This window comes from Puma concolor, chromosome B1 (genome assembly GCF_028749965.1).
Source record: "Puma concolor isolate L17-30 chromosome B1, mPumCon1.1.hap2, whole genome shotgun sequence".
Taxonomy (NCBI): domain Eukaryota; kingdom Metazoa; phylum Chordata; class Mammalia; order Carnivora; family Felidae; genus Puma; species Puma concolor.
The window spans coordinates 148,692,740-148,710,897 of record NC_141670.1 but is presented as its reverse complement, the minus strand read 5'-3'; positions in this window follow the sequence as shown (position 1 = coordinate 148,710,897).

Here is an 18,158-nt window from a genome sequence, read left to right as displayed (position 1 = left end):
ATTATTGGGAAAGCTTCTAAAATAATGACACAGGCCACCATGTACATATGCAAAGAATTATCAACTCATAATTGCTATATGTGGAGATACAGACACAGATTTGGATTCTGATCTACTCAATAAAATATTACTTAGTTTCTAAATTAGTGGCTTAAGTATTTTGAGGATCACAGCATCTTTGTTATGCTGATAAAAACAATGAAAACTTTCTCTAAAAATATCCATACCCATAACACACAAAACATTGAATACGATTTCAGCAGGTTCTTGGGATGCTCCTGAAGTCCCATCCATGGAGACCCACTCCTGCATTAGAAAATTTGATAGCAATCTCTCTTTTTTTATCTTTATAGGATTTTGACAGAAATTTAAGCCATGTCATGCATAAAACCTATTTAAAGAATGGTTTTTTTAAAAAAAAAAAAATTTAACGTTTATTTATTTTTGAGAAGAGACAGACAGAGCATGAGAGGGGGAGGAGAGAGAAAGAGGGAGACACAGAATCTGAAACAGGCTCCAGGCTCTGAGCTGTCAGCACAGAGCCTGACGCAGGGCTCAAACTCATGGACCGTGAGATCATGACCTGAGCTGAAGTCGGATGCTTAACTGACTGAGCCACCCAGGTGTCCCAAGAATGATTTTCCCAGCGGGGACTGGGGCGCCTGGGTGACTCAGTCAGTTAAGCATCTGATTTCAGCTCAGGTCGTGGTCTCATGGTTCATGGTGGCCTCTGTGCTGACAGCTCAGAGCCTGGAGCCTGCTTCGGATTCTGTGTCTCCTCTCTCTTCCCCTCCTTTGCTTGTGCTCTCTCTCAAAAATAAACATTTAAAAAAAATTAAAAGAAGTTGGGTCCTTTTTAAAGTTGTATTAAATTTTCTGAACTGGACTTTATGTGGTCATTTTGCCTTCTGCTCAAAATAAGTGTGTTTCAGGAGATTGCTTTGTTAGCCCCAAGCTCCTCTCACTCTCTGCTGGCTTTGCTCACGTACTACAACTACTGTGAATTAGATGTACTTACTTTTGTTCTGTAAATAGGTGTAATCACAAGCAAGTTGTTTTGATTCTGGAACCTCTTTCTTTTCTAATATATACAATAAAATATGAGCTTAGTCATTTTTCAGATTGATTGGTAACAACAGGAAGAAATATTTGAGGAAAATGAGCAAAGAGCCAAATGGAATTTTCTTAGAGATCAGCAAGAGAAGAATTTTAAATGCAGTTTAAGTAGACTGTCAATAGGTTAATGAAGAAAATAGCATTTGCTAAAGCTAGAAATTAGAGATAGTTTCTAATGAAATTTTAAATCTTGGGTGTTTTTGTTTTTACTTCTGAGAGAGAGAGAGAGACACAACATGAGTGGGGAGGGGCACAGAGAGAGGGAGACACAGAATCAGAAGCAGGCTCCAGGCTCTGAGCTGTCAGCACAGAGCCCAACATGGGGCTTAAACTCACAAGTCATGAGATCATGACCTGAGCCAAAATCGGACACTTAACCGACTGAGCCATTCAGGCGCCCCTAATGAAATTTTAGAGTAAGTTGGAATAGAAGTTTATCTTCATCTGCTAATGAAAAAACTTTAGACTCTTTTCTAAAGGCTTTGAAATTCTCAGCTAAGAAATAAATTTGTCTTAAGAGTTTGTGAGATTCTGAACACTATTCATAGATTACACATCCTTGTATCCTCATGGTGTGGTCAATGCTAAAAATAATAGTTGCTTCTTATCTTGTTTATTTTAGAAACAGTAAAACAACAGATCTCCCCATTTTTTAAGACTACCAGCTGGCTTAATATTCTGAGACTCTGTCCTGATAAATACAGCAACATAGGTAAATGCCAACTTCCACATACTTTGCATAAAGCAGATTTGCCTCCACAGTCTGGATGGGCCCCATCCAATCAGTTGAAGGTCTGAAGGGAATAAAAAGATCTGCCTTTCTGAGCAAGAAAGATTTATCCAGCAGAGTTCCTTCAGTCATCAGCTGCCATATCCATCTTCCTGGGTCTATAACAAACAGCTTTCAGACTGAAACTGCAGTACTGATTCTCCTGAGTCTCTAGGCTGCCAACCTCCCCTCCAAATTTCGGAACTGCCAGCCCTTATAATGTCATGAGCTAATTCCTTATAGTCTACACCCCTATTGGTTTTTCCCCGTTTCTCTGGAGAACTCTGACCAATATTGGAGGTCACTGAGGACCTTTTGATATGACCAACTTCAGTAGAGGGGTGGGGGTAGAAACTGAAGTATGATAAATAACAGAGATGAGCAAATAAAAGTGACATCCATAGGCAACTTTTGGGGGAAGTTTAGTTACAAAGGAGAACAGATAAATAAAGTGACGGGAGAAGGGATTGAGAATGCGAGATCAAGTAATTTTTTTTTTAATATGAAAGATATTGAAGCAAACAGGTTTCTATGATACCATTAGTGATAACAGGAAAGACTCGTAAGGAAAGAGAAAAAGAAATGCATCCTGGAGGAGGTGGGTGTGGACATAATCCAGATCACAATTGGGAGGAGGGATGCTCGCTCTAATGCACTGGAAGAGAAGAAGAGTGGTGTACCAGGGTGAATAGTGTCCTCCAAACATCCATGATCCACTGGAACTTCAGGTTGACCTTGTTTGGAAACAGGGTCTTCGCAGGTGTAATCAGGTAAGACAAGATCACACTGGATAAGGCGAGGCCCCAATCCAATGACTGGTGTCCTTATGAGAAAACAGAGACACAGAGACAGAGAAACACACAGGTGAATGCCATGTAAAAACAAGTATGCACTGGAGTGACACATCCACAAGCCAAGGAATGCCAAAGATTTCTAGCAACTGGCAGAAGCTAAGAGAGTCATGGAGCAGACTGTCCTTCAGAGACTGTGGACTGAGGTACGATTTGGGGTAAGATCATTGGAGTAGAGAGGGTCTTAGAACTGAGAGACCAGAGTATGGAAGGACTGTCAATGAGAGTATTAAAATTCTGGAATTACAATGGTGATGGTGAAGAGAGGAGTGGTGTGCCATCTTCTTCAAGAATGGAGAGTAGCGTCCTGGGGCCATGGGGAGGAGGGTTGAAATCAGGAGAGGGAGTGGCATTTAAAACCAGATATTTTATAAAAGAGAAGGCTAAAGTAGCCTAGAAGCTGCAAAGATGTCCTGGATCACACATATTTACCTCTAGGTCCTTTGATACAAACCAATGTGGAAGGGAAAACCACCCCCCACATGAGAGGGCAACAGAATAAACAGTGTCCTCAGTGGGAGGCAGGTTACAGAGAAAGTGAGAAGGTCAAGGGAATCTGCACAGGTGAGGGTGAACATAAAAGCTGTATTAGTCAGGGTTCTCCAGAGAAACATAGTCAAAAGGACAAATACATGAATGTAGAGCATGCATAGGTGTCTATACAGTTGACCATGAACGTTGCAGATGTTAGGGGCGCCAACCCCTGCATAGTAGAAAATCCACATTTAATTTTTAACTCCCCCCCAAACATAACTTCTAATAGCCTACTGTTGACTGGAAGCCTTACTGAGAACATAAACAGTTAATTAACACATATTGTCTACATTCTACTGATTATATACTCTATTCTTAAAGTAAGCTAGAGAAAAGAAAGTGTTGAGAAAATCATAAGTACTGTACTGTGTTTACTGAAAGCAACGATTTGTGTATATGTGGACACATGCATTTCAAACCTGTATTGTTTAAGGGTCAACTAATTATATATATATATATATATATATATATATATATATATATATACACACACACACACACATGTATATATTAATTATACAAATTGGTTCAGGAGATTGTAGAGGCCAAGAAGTCCTACAGTTTGGCTACTGGGGGGCCAATGGTGTAGGTTCTGGTCTGAGTCTGAAAGCCTGAGAACCAAGAATGCCAATGTCAAAGGCTGGAGAAGACGAAGGTCTCAGCTCAAGCAGAGAGAGTGAATTCACATCCCCTCTGGGGTTTTGTTCTATGCAGGCCCTGCGTGGATTGAATGATGCCCATCTGACTGATGAGAGTGATCTTTTTTAGTCCACTGAACCAAATGCTAGTCTCTTCTAGACATACCCTCACAGACACACTCAGAATAATGTTTTACCAGTGAACTGGATATCCTTTAACTCAGTCAAGTTGGCACATGAAATTAACCATCACAAAGCTGTTCCATGTAATATACTTTGGACAATGATGATCTAGACGAATATCAAACACATATTCCTGTGGGGAAAATCCCAACTCTTTAAACTTTAACTTTAAACTTTAACTCCAACCAGTTAGCTCACAGACATTTAGCCAAAAGTTGTGTGGAAATGGAGCAGGGCCCTCTCTGGAAATGATGAACTTCCTCCAACCATAAGTTACCTTTCCCATTGTCTGAATCATGGAAGACTTCAAGTGCCACTTTAGAAGTTTGTGCCATTTTAAAGTTTAAACAGCATAACAGGAAATACGTGAATAGCACAGAGAATACATCGTAAAAATAAAGCAAAAAACATAAATGCTTATAGACATGCTAAAATAGCAGCCTTAGGCTTTTAAGATATTTTTCAGATATTATTGTTTTTTTAGCTATGATCAACTACTTAGGTAATAGATTTTGAATAACTCAATCCTAAATTTCAACAGTGCTTTTAAATATCCATAATCTTAAAAAAATGAATCTATCTTTAGTTTCGATTAATTGCCAACCTTAGAATATTATTACAAACTTTAAGTCATTTCATAGGCTTATACATTATCACATATATTCTTAAAGCTCAAAATATATTCATAGAATAATATAAGGAGGAATAAATTCTAATGAGTGCTTAAAATTAATCAAGTATATTTTTGTATGACAAAATGTGATAGCTAACTGTAAGAGGGTACTTGGAAAGCTTTTATTTTCTTCTTCACTTGAGAATATTCATATTCTAACTTGAGAAAGTAAATGTTCTCCATTACAACTGTCAAAGAGCTATCCAAATGGAAATCTAATGAGTATGGTTTTAGTATAACAGAGGTTCTAACTGAATATCAGCATAGTGGTTCCAGTAGGTTCTAGAAGAGATTCTAATAGGAATATAAGCATTAGTTCAGTCACATAATTTGCGGCCCTAATTTCTTCTGTCACCGTCAAATTTTGGTGCCTGATTGTTTTTCTATACATGATGACTATGTCATTGCTATGTCATTTCTTCTATTAAATATCTGCCTTTAAATAATACATGGTATATGTATATATATGTATATATGTATATGTATGTATGTATGTGTATATATGTATGTATACGTATACATGCATGTATATGTACATATATGTATATACGTATACATACATGCATGTATGGATGTATATATGTACGTATGTGTATATATGTATACATATATGTATATATGTATATGTATATGTGTGTATATATGGATACATGTATATGTATATATGTGTAAATATGTATATATACATATACATACATGCATGTATGGATGTATATGTGTACATATATGTATGTGTATATATGTATACATATATGTATATATGTATATGTGTGTATGTATATATGGATACATATATGTGTATATGTATATATGTATAAATATGTATATATGTATATATGTGTGTTTATATGTATATATGTATGTGTATATATGTATATGCATATATATACACACACATATATACACATACATATATACATATGCATATATACATATATGTATACATATATATACATGTGTACATACATATAAATACATATGTATGTACATACAGATACATATACATATATACATATACATATACCATGTATTATTTAAAGGCAGATATTTAATAGACACACACCTGTGTATATATGTATATATATATGTATGTGTATGTATATATATGTATGTGTGTGTATATATGTATATACACATATACACACATATATGTGCATATGTATATACATATATACGCATATGTATATACATATATATATTCATATATACATATGTGTGTGCGTGTATATATCTTTACTCTAGCTTCTTCTGTAAAGAGAGACCCAATGAATTAGCAATAAATCAGATGACTCCAGGAGTGGGAGTTGTACCAAAATAAGAAACCAACCAATTCCGGTCATTTTATACAATATGAAGGGAGGCAGAGTGTTGATCAATCCATTATAAGAAAAGTCTGCTAAACATGACAGAGATGACCACACAGACTCCATGCCCTGTGTCTTGAGAATGAAACTTGCATGTGACCCTATCAAGTAGAATGAAATAGCTATCAAGTATGAGGAGGAAAGTCAAAAGCTTCTTGCAGTAACCAGCAATGGGGACTTAATAGACATGGGAAAAGAGAAGCTCTGAAAATACTTTATAAGTATGGGAGGATTGAAGAAAAGTGGGGGGAGAACAGTGTCTTCATATTGTTTTGTTCATTTATTCATTTCACATCCAATGCAGATTTGTTGAGTGCCTACCAGTTCACCTCCTAAGTGTCTGAACACAAAACAGATAGCCCCGCCTTTGTGGAACTTATATTTTAGTAAAGGAAAGTCATTAATGCAATAAATTAGAAGGTAATAAGTACTACAGAAAAAGAAAAACTAAAATATCACAGTATGACCGGGAGTTCTATAGGGAGAGGTATGGGTGCAATGCTGGACAGAATGGCCAAGAGAGTCCACAATGAGCGGGTGACTTTCGAACCAGGAATTGAAAGAGCTGAGAAATTCATTCAGTGGATATCTTCACAAAGAGAGTTCCCGGCAGAGAGTACAGTGAATAAACATGCCCTAATGCAGAAGTATACCTGGAAAGTTTGTCCAGTAGGAAGGGGGCTACTCTAGCTGGAGCAGAGAGAGACTAGTAGGAAGTAATATGAGTGCAATAAAGAGTTTGGAGGTGGGGTATCGTGTGCAGGGGTCAGACTCACGTAGAGGGCAAGGGTAGTAAGAAGGAGAATAGCTAGGAAGCTGTTACAATAATCTAGACAAGAAGTGATGGCGACTTGGACCAGGGTGGTTGTAATGGAGATGGTGACAAGTTGCCAAATTGTGTGTGTGTGTGTGCGTGTGTGTGTGCGTGTGTGTGTGTGTGTGTGTGCATGTATCTGCATTATAGCAAGCAGGATTTCTTGAAGACTTGAATGAAGAGTGAATGTAAGAGGAGTGTTGTAGACAGAATAACAGCCCCCCAAAGATGTCCAGATCTTAATCTCCAGAACCTGTGGATGTTATGTCACATGGCACAGAGAATTATTAAGAATTAAAATAATGGCAAATGGAATCAAAGATGCTAATTAGCTGACCTGGAGCTCGGGAGACTATCCTGGATTATGTGGATGGTGCAATCTAATTACGGGAGTTCTTAAAATGCAGAATTATCGCAGTAGATAATGTGATAGATGCCAGAAGGATCAGAGAGGGGCAGTGCTAGGAATAGCCTGCTGTTGCTGGTCTTGACAATGGAGGAGGGGACCACAAGCAGAGGAATGCATACAGGCAGCTGCCAGAAGCTGGAAAAGGCAAGGAAATGCATTCTGCCCTGGAGCCTCCAGGATGAAGCAAAGGCCTCTGACACCTTGATATTAACTTGAGTCTTGTGTTAGACTTTTGACCTACAGAACTGTGGGATAATAATTGAATAAACACAAAATATTGATTTGTATTGTTTAAGCCAGTAAGTTTGTGGGGATTTGCTACAGCAGCAATAGAGAACTAACACAGGGAGCCATGGGTGACTCTTATATGGGCATGGGATACAGGGAGGAATGAAAATTCTGGATGAAAGAGTTTGGAGGAGAGTAAGGTGGGAAGAATTTAAATTGGGGCTTTTCACGTTAGAAACTCTTATTACTTATTCAAGTGGAAATGTCAAGTAAGTAGTGATAAAAATAAGTCTGGAGTTCAGGAGAGCCTAAGGGCTAGAGAAATAAATTTGGGAATTTAAAATATAAACTAGGAGATGATTTTTAAAGACATGAGACTAGACAATATTGCCAGACTTTCTTACTGCATTTAGCAATCCCTAGGTTGCTTTAATCCAATTATGCCGACTCTCCTCATCACTTTGAAGTGAATTCAACAGCATGGAATTCTCTAGTAGTTTTAAAGTATTAAAATGTTAAATATATTATATTAGGAGTCCTGTGTGTGTATTATATCCTATAATATATATATTATTATTATATAATGTTAAGTATTTATAATATTAAAAATATTAAGTTAGAAATCTAGTAGTTTAAAAATATTCTAATAATGTGATCAAATAATGGCTGTGAATTTCAGGTCACTGGGCTTGACTATTTTTAGTTTACCCCATGGAAATCATATTCTCAACTGGAAGCAATGAATTGGTAATCCCTGGCTAAGCAAGTCTGCAGAACCTGTAAGCAGAGCAAGGCACAGGCAGGGAGGAGTGAGTGAGAATAAAGGCAGGTGAGAGAAGTGTGTCTGTCATGAGGAACGGTCAAAAACAATTATTTAGTCAGTAAACATCTATTGAGTACCAGTGTAAGCAAGACCTTGGGTAAATAAAGATTGAGACACGGTCCTTGCCTTCTTTCACTAAAACCAAATCCACAAGGATAGTAGACCAAAAAAAAAAATAAAAGAGCTTTTAGGGAGGCTAAAAAAGCTGGAGTTAGTTTTATGGGGACAAGGGAACAAAATAGAAAGATCCAGGATAAGATTTTGTGGGTTAGGAGTATAAAAAGTTGTGAAGGGACTCCAAGATATGAAAGCGAAACTGCACATGCTGTGCTCTGACTTGGCGTGGCTTTGGTATGTCAGTGCCATACACAAAGGAAAATCTGATGGTAGGGTGATCATAATGTTAGAGAAAACAAAGAGACCATCCCAAGGCAATTGTGATCATTCCCATTAGGGACTGATTGAAATTAGGCAGAGACGATGGGCTCAACAAAGAGGGAACAGATGCAGGAGGCATTTTGGTAGTACAAGCAACATGACAAGGAAGCTGATGACGTGCCGAGCAAAAGACAGAAAAGAATGGAAGTGAAAAGTACACAGGCTAATCTAGAATATAAACCATGCGTTGCATGTAAGGATGGTATTCATTTGGTCGTAACATTAACTTTGATGTTGTGACAGCAGACATTTGCACATGTGTCTACCCAGCAGACATTTGCACATGTGTCTGTGATTTGGAATAGAAGGTTTATACAAAGAGATTTGGGAGTCCACTTTTTAAAGGGTGATGAGAGGGAGAAGAGCCAGCCAAAAGGGCTAACTTGTAAGAGTCAGAGAACAGTTCCCCGGATGTCCTACAAAATTCCTCTCACTCCTAGATTGTATAATGTCAGAAAAAAGGGAAACTGGAAAAGCCTGTTATATGAAAATTAAGAAGGGTTACTTATAATAAAATAAAACTCTTGTAATAGCATTAAAAACAAAACCTTCAGACACATGAACTCATTTGAGTTCACTAGCCATCTGTTAGAAAGCATTTTAATGCCATTTTGTAAGATGGGGGAACTAAGTTAAAAGTCCCACAGTTCATGAAAGGAAAGTTGTGTGGGATCAAATCCTGGATTCTTTTCACCAGGCCATGAAATGCTAGCAAGAATCTGGGAAAAGTAAAATTCCCTATAATGACCCATATGGCCCTTGTGATGTTTTAATCAGCCCTTCTTTCTCTGACCTTCTGTTCTACCACTCAGCCCTCAAACACTCCCAGCCAGCTCACTATCTTCCTCACTGTTCCCTGAACATGCCAGACATTATTCTAACTAAGGCCTTTGCACTCGTCCTTTGTTCCTCCTGGAATGTTCTTAAATAAAAATCATTTGGAAAAACAAATACCACCACTAAAATTAAAAAGGAAAAGAGGCCAATACCACATAAATAAGGAAACAGAAGTACCACTAACTCCACATACAATTACAGAAATACATGGACAGAAAGGACATCTCGTAACACATGCCTTATGTAAGTGGTTCACAGAAAGAAATCTTAAGTTTACTTGGTAGGAAATTAAAAGAGAATTATAAGGATGCATCGTATATAAACAGAGGATAGACAAATATTGCACACCAACAGATACATACAAAGTCACCACGTTTAATTTTATAATACAAATGTATCTCATAGGGCTATTAAATCATAGTTATCAACAGAAGTATGATACCACCATGGTAGACATATATACAGGATTGGGTGTAGCTATGGCTGCCTCTAGCCCTTCAGCCCATTCAACAGTAGGAGCTCTAAAATTGTGGGCTGCTCATTTTGGAGCACCAAGAGTAGCAGAAAGTGACTGGGGAATTCATTTCACAGCCACCTCAGTTAAAATGCTCTGTGATCTGTGGGACTTACAATGGAATTACCATCTAGCCAATAACTATTCTAACGGTCACTGGATATAGAGACAGGCTTAATAAATGATTTAAAAGAGAATTACAATTGATAGAAAGACAACGGAGTTTTCCATAGTCCCTGGATGTGGCTTGCTTTATGCTAAATCAGAGGGACAGATTACAAAAAAGATGGTCCTCATAAGATGTTAAACGCTTCTGCCCTAGATATAGGGAAAAGGGAGGCATGAATAATCACCCAAACTTCTGTATAAGGTGGAAACAGAACTGAGACAATTCTGTCTCGTTATAGGATACTATTGCTCACAGACACTGCAACACTTATGGGACTACAGGGGCCAAAGACAGCTAGCACTTAAGAAAATCCAGGACCTTTCTCCCATTGACATACTTTAATAAGTAGAAGAAAATTACATACCAGCTAGGTCTCATATTACAGATTAGAAAACTGCTATGTGCTTTATCCAGTTCTTGTGCCCCCACTCAGTTGTACAACAGCCACCTTTGCACTTGTCCTTGGAAGACAAGTCAGATACATGCACTCAATTGCACCATCAATCAGGATACAAATATGCAGTACCGATCTTATTTCCTACCAATGCTGCTGCTGGATAAAAATATTCCTTGTAATTACCAATATTCTCCTAATTTTTTGTCTTGCCACATTAACCAGATACTTCACCTATTGCCACCGCAGAAATTGCCACCGTGGTAACAGGACCCAAACATTGTGCAGAAACTTAGCTAACTACACTATCTGCATAATTAACACAGCATTAAAAGGTGAGATTTTTCACATTAGCGTAGAGAGATTCACCATTATACCTTACTCCCCGGAATCTTCTGACAGCAGTCTAGACTTGGCACAAAAAGTGTGGGAGGAACATCCAGAAATTACCCTGCTGGTTGGAGCAGCCTGGGAAGATCGCTCAGAAGACATATTGGATGATGACAGCTGGCCACAACAAGTACATGTTGATTGGCTTCAGTGCCAAGATATGTTGACTTCCACGCAGCATCTTTACTGTAATAATTGCTTAACTAAAGTAGCAACAGCACTAGGAACTTTACAGGGATTAGTGGCAGTCACAAACAAAAATGGCTCAATTGATATACGTTGGCTTTTAATATACTTTTGTCAATGTATACAAAGGCTGATTGTTCAGAAAGATAATGGAGGACATCACTCTAGGCCACCAACATACCCACCTGTACCACAAACGCATGATTTAGTCTTAGGTATTACAACCATAAGTACGGCCGCTACCCGGATGAACTCAGGAGATCCCAGCAATACTCCTAAATACAATGTAAACTTCCTTATATCGCAAAACCAGCCTACTCCTAACCTCGATTTTTCAAATCATGCCCCAACCACACCGGGACTGCCTGAACACATACAAGGCTATATTTTATACAATAACGTTTCCCTCTTTTCAGAGACAATTACATATGCACTTAATTCTACTAGGGCTCGAAAAGCAACCTGAAGACACTTTTGCATTTATAGTGATATTAAGCTTTGCCAACAAACCTTTTATTCTAACTTACAAGCCGTACACCTTTACTGAGCCATACATAAATCACACACTAGATGGCTGTAGACAAAATGATCAAGTGTGAAAGACCATAATTGTGCTCATTTAATGGAGACTTTCATCATGTCTCAAACCAACATGCCACTCACATTATAAATAAGAAAAATTTCCGTCAAAGCATAGAATCCATCACATTCATTAAATTTAAAAACATTACTACCATCCTTTATAATCTCACCACACAAACATATGTACTGAACGTAGAGCCATATACTGGAGGATATTGAACCTTATAATACACTCCTACAATTCTTTGTCAACACATGGTATGAATTTTGGTACCAACTGGGCACGGAACAAGAGGGTATCTATGAAGAACATGAATATCCTGAAAATGTTACTAATACTGATGAATATGACAGATATGAATATCTTGAAGTACTACTGTTAATAAACTCCCATCATCTCACTTTCCATACTTTAACACACCCATAGACAAGGTTTCAATGCCAACAGGATACCCAAGGGATTACAACATCTTATTCAGAAATGAAAATGTTACATATTATGATTGTTATTGGATGGGTTTTCCAAGCTTTCCAGTTTTTGGCAATTTTTAGGTGTTTATTTGTTTATTTAGAGAGAAAGAGGCAGAGAGAGACAGAAAGAATCTCCAGTAGGTTCTGCACTGCCATCACAGATGCTGGTGCAGGGCTACATCCCATGAAGTGTGAGATCATGATCTGAGCTGAAATGAAGAGTCAGACTCATAACCAACTGAATCACCCAGGCGCCCCCATTTTTTGACAATTTTTATGAGACGTAAAGATACACAATATAACAAACATGGCACTTTGTGTGCCAAGGTTTCATCAACCTATTTAACACCTAAAGAATTTTATAAAAGAGGAAATAGAACATTTGCACCGGCTGTAATTGCATTGAAAACACATTATATGGAACAATTATGCCATAGTTGGACGTTAACATGCGTGAAAAGCTTTAAAGGTACTTTTTCCATGCATCTACACAGGGACACTGCTACAAGACCAACGCTTTTAAAACCAGTTCTGCCATGCTTTCAACTGAGCCTTACATCAGCACCCAAAAAGGGATATTTTTGCACAGAATATTCGGGGAACCAGCACCTCAACTATCCATTTGGAACAATTCAGATTTTAAAACAATTTTTTACAGAGTGGGGGCATTACCCTGGTGGACTAGTAAATTGCTCTAGAACAGCACAGATAAGATCAAATTCAGCTGCTGATACCTTCTGCATGCCAAATCGTAATAGGACAAAATCAAAGCTCTCGAACAATGCTATAATTAGGCAACTCTCACTTAATGGGATTGACGAATTTAATTCACACTTCCATATACAGGATATAGTATACAATGGAATGGTGACACAAAGTTTACACATGGATGCCACATAAGCCCTCCATCATTGGAGATATCCCCACAATGTAGATTGCACCATGCCTTCATGGAATTGATATCTCTTCTTTTTTTTTTTTTTTTTTTTTTTTTTTTTTTTTTTTTTAAACGTTTATTTATTTTTGGGACAGAGAGAGACAGAGCATGAACGGGGGAGGGGCAGAGAGAAAGGGAGACACAGAATCAGAAACAGGCTCCAGGTTCTGAGCCATCAGCCCAGAGCCTGACGCGGGGCTCGAACTCACAGACCGCGAGATCGTGACCTGGCTGAAGTCGGACGCTTAACCGACTGCGCCACCCAGGCGCCCCAAATTGATATCTCTTCTAATGATAACACTTTCGGACATGATCCATACTTAATCAAAAATTGGATACAATTACATGGTAGAATATTTTTAGAGATAATGGTTATGGCTTTAAGGACTACCTGTTATGGAGTCCTCTACTGCAAGCTAACATCCCACAACTTATAAACTACCAGTTAACATAACATAGTTAAAATGGTTCCAGGGCGCCCAGGTGGCTCAGTCGGTTGAGCGTCCGACTACATCTCAGGTCATGATCTCACAGTTGTGAGTTTGAGCCCCGTGTTGAGCTCTGTGCTGACAGCTCAGAGCCTGGAGCCTGTTCCGGATTCTCTCTCCCTTTCTCTCTGCCCCTCCCCCGCTCACACCCTGTCTCTGTCTCTCCCAAAAATAAATAAACATTTTAAAAAAATTGAAAAAAAAAAGTTCCTGGAACCTAATTCCCATACAATCATCTCTAAATGAGTTCTAGCATGGGAGAGGTAAGTGGGGTAACATGATCTTAACCTGTAATCATACTCAATTTTTTTTAATGTTTATTTTTGAGAGAGAAAGAGACAGTGTGAGTGGGGTTGGGGCAGAGAGAGGGAGACACAGAAGCAGGCTCTGAGCTGTCTGCACAGAGCCCAACATAGGGCTTGAACTCATGAATCATGAGATCATGACCTAAGCTGAAGTCAGACGCTCAACCGATTGAGCCACCCAAGCACCCCCCCGACCTTTTTTAAACTAGGCAATTTTAATAACCTTGCAGCTATGATTCCAATACCTTAGGTCCTTTCATGCCTACATGGTATAAGACACAACTCAATTGCTCCAATGTTATTGCCATCTATGACACATCTGTTTGTAAATTACTTGACATATGACTGGCACATATAATGCTACCTTAACATCAAAAATCTGAACTCAACCTACATAACGAAGGAAGTGATCATACTGGTATATCCAATTAGAAAAATTAGATCCAATACATTTTTTGCTATCCTTTGGCTAATATAACCTCAATTACACAAAGAAGATCACCAGCATGTTGGGAAACATTGGGAATTGATTTTTGACACTGGGCTTAGTGACACTGATTGATCCAGGTATGCAACAATTTTTTTCATGGATCCAACCATCAGTTGCAAGATGGGTAGAATATACATGGTTGGTATAGCATCATATCTTTGAGAATATAACCAGAACTAAATCATAGCTAATTTACATAGCTAAAGGAGTCACCTTTGACAAATGTGGTGTATCACCCAATAGTCGAGGCTCAGAGATCTAGGATCCTTCACTGCTGGCACGTAATAAGTAGCAAGTGCTGATAGCTAACTTGGATCCGACCAAGACCTCATCTCAACTGCGTGCTCACATCTGGTTCATTAACTTCCAACCCCTTGTTCCATCTTGTTTCTTGTGTGACTTGTCTTGTGCTTTGCTTTGTGTGACATGTAAGAAGCCAAGTTAAACATATGGTGAAAGGTCACGGAGTTTGGAATCCTGAACCTGCTTTACAATTATGTTAACCTTCCTTTATGCTTGAATACAGCTGACATTGTGGAAAGTCATAACTCATGTGTATATCGCCTTCATAGCATGCTCATGACACTGGAACTTCTTATAAGGAACTTCAGATTGAGCTTTTAATAGTCTTTCAAGGTTAAGAGCTAAACCAAATCAGACTTGCCGGCAATACCTATAGATTTCAGTTACTTCCTCTCTTTTTGAGTTCCCCCCCAAATATCCTTAGATTCCCGAACCTTCCAGGCAGTCACCTTCCTTATTCACCTGGTATGGTTCCTGGGAACCCTGTAAGCAAGGTATCAGCCTAATTTTTTCCAAGGGGCTTCACTGGGTCCATAAAGTCAATCTTAGTCCCTTAAAGCTATCTGGTCATATCTGAGCCTGCGCAAGTCTTTCTCAAATATGGCATTCCACACAAAGTCTTGGAAATGTAACCAATGTTTCCAGTGGTGGCACATTCTAAGGAGAACAGATTCTTATTGATCTTAGAGGGGAGGGGTGAGGGAATGGGTTAAATAGATGATAAGCACCAGGCGATGCTTAGCATTGTTGAATCAGGACACGGTACACCTGAAACTAACACTGATTTTCCATTTTGTCGTTGCCACAAGCCCCAGCCAAAGCCTCCTGGATATGAACTTACGTCTAATTCACAACCCACATCCAGCATTGTGCTTATACTATTCTCTGGGTAACTAGCAGCTGTATAGATTCCCATTTTGCATGACCTGCGACTAGAGGTTTCACTACTCAGATACCCAACCCGAATTTGCCTGTCATTGTATTTAGATCCAGATCCTGTAAAATATCTATGTCCAAATTATACTCAGCAATGGGGGAAATACGCACTAGAAAACAGCGAGGAGGTTAGTGTGTCTGACTTTGATCATTTGTCCCCATAGTCATCAATAGCCTTTATTTCTCCCTGAAATTTTGAGGGGGCTTCCAAATATAAGTGTGCATTCAGTTACTGTGTCTATTAGGGCTGGTACCATCTGTCAGTGCTAGACCAATAATGGTTAATTCGATGTGGGGCCTCCGGCTGCCCCCTGTTGTATGAACTAGAGGGCAACACTGGCCAAGCCCTACTCTCTAGTGGTAGGGGGTATCCACCTCGGGAGTCCCCCAGTTATTGGAGGGGCATGCAGTGACACACCTGGTTTATTGAGCTTTCTTTTGAGGCTTAGCAAGCCCAAACTGGGTTGTTTGTATTTCCTCTCGGGGTCCCGGATAATATTATATGTTGCCACAATTGTCTATGAGAAACCTTGATGGGCCCCCTTTCCGCCATTTTATTATCGGCAGTATCCTTTGTTTCTCCCTGTTTTTCAACCCATCTAGTTCCCTTAAAATGGATTCTTTTGGCTTTACTTAAGTCAGCCACCACAGGGATGACTGTAGCGATGAGCTAACAACCCACAGGGGCAAAGACAGACACTAAAGTCCCGCGCCATGCCCCCAGGCTGACTATAAAATACAGTATCTACTATCTTCTTTCCCAGGACCCCACAGTCCTAACACCCACGTGGCCACCGCTTCTCTGCCCTGTTGCTTTCTCACCATTTCTGAGAGGATAGCTAGCAATCCCACGGGCGATTTTAGGGCATCGCCGTACTCATGCACTGGTCCAAAACACTCAAAAGACCTGATCGAGTCTCCCCGCATGGCGGTGGCTGGCCAGCTTGGGATTTCCCCCAGAAACAGTGGGCTTTCCGCAGGTCAGCCCCTTCACTCATGCTTATTTCGTTTTTGGTATCCGGCAGACTAACCAACTGTTAGAAGGTGAAGGAGGGTCAGCGATGTATGCTTCATACTGAGAAGGCACTGAAATACCAAAAAACGAAGCGAGCCACTCGGCACCATTTACAGAGTTGTTTTTGTTTTTGTTTTTTTAATTCAGGGTAACTTACAGACAGGAGCGATCTGGCATGTGGACGGACTGCTGAGTGATCCAGATGGTACTACCATTCTCTGCTCCTAGTAGGGCCTTAATCCTCAGCTTTTATGGAATGAGGAGCACCCTGTGAGGTCCCAGGGTAGTTATCTAAAGTGGTGCCACCTGTGTGCCAGAGGCCTTCTCCTAGTTATCTAAAGTGTCGCCATCTGTGTGCCAGAGGGGAGAACAAGATGGAGGGCCAAAGACGGAGTATTATTTGCACTCGTACAAGGAACTTTACTGTTGCCACAAAGTAGGGCAACCTTTTAAACTCTTGCCACTTCTCAAGATGGGGAATCTAATACTTAGGTGACCTCTGTGACGATGTTGCAGAGATTTATAGCATTTTGTTTCGTTTTAGCATTTTGGGTTTTTTTATTTTTTATTTTTATTTTTATTTTTTCAATATATGAAATTTATTGTCAAATTGGTTTCCATACAACACATTTTGGGGTTTTTTAAATGTTTTTTCCTTTATTTATTTTTGGGAGAGAGAGAGCACAAGTGGGGAAGGGGCAGAGAGAGAGGGAGGGAGGGAGGGAGAGAGAGAGAGAGAGAGAGAGAGAGAACAGAGGATCTGAAGCAGGCTGTGCACAGACAGCACAGACCCCGATGTGGGGCTCGAACTTACGAACTGTGAGATCACGACATGAGCCAAAGTTGATGCTCGACTGACTGAGCCACCCAGGCGCCCGTGGAATTTGTGTTTTTCATGACAATTTTAGGTTATGCTTTCTTTCCTTCGTAAGCAGTATTTAACCAATTTTTAAAATATCGTTTCTAGCTCTAAGTAAATTCCTCAAGTATTGGGGCCCAAAACTTACGTTTTCTAATGCTAGTTGATGTGTTGATAATGCCTATGCCTATGGTTTTTATATTTTATTGCATTTTAAGTACTTTTACTATAACCTTCTTTACCTCTCTTTTTAATACTTTTGTAACAAATGATGATGTCTTTTTTGGTTCTCTATGTTTTCATCATTCTTCAAGTGAATTTTTTTCTTTTATATCACATATTTAAGCAGCTTCCTCATGAAGGAAATATGAGCTGTGTGTAAAGGAGTGACTTGATATTTCTGCCAAGTGTATTAATGTAAATATATGAAAAATATTTTATT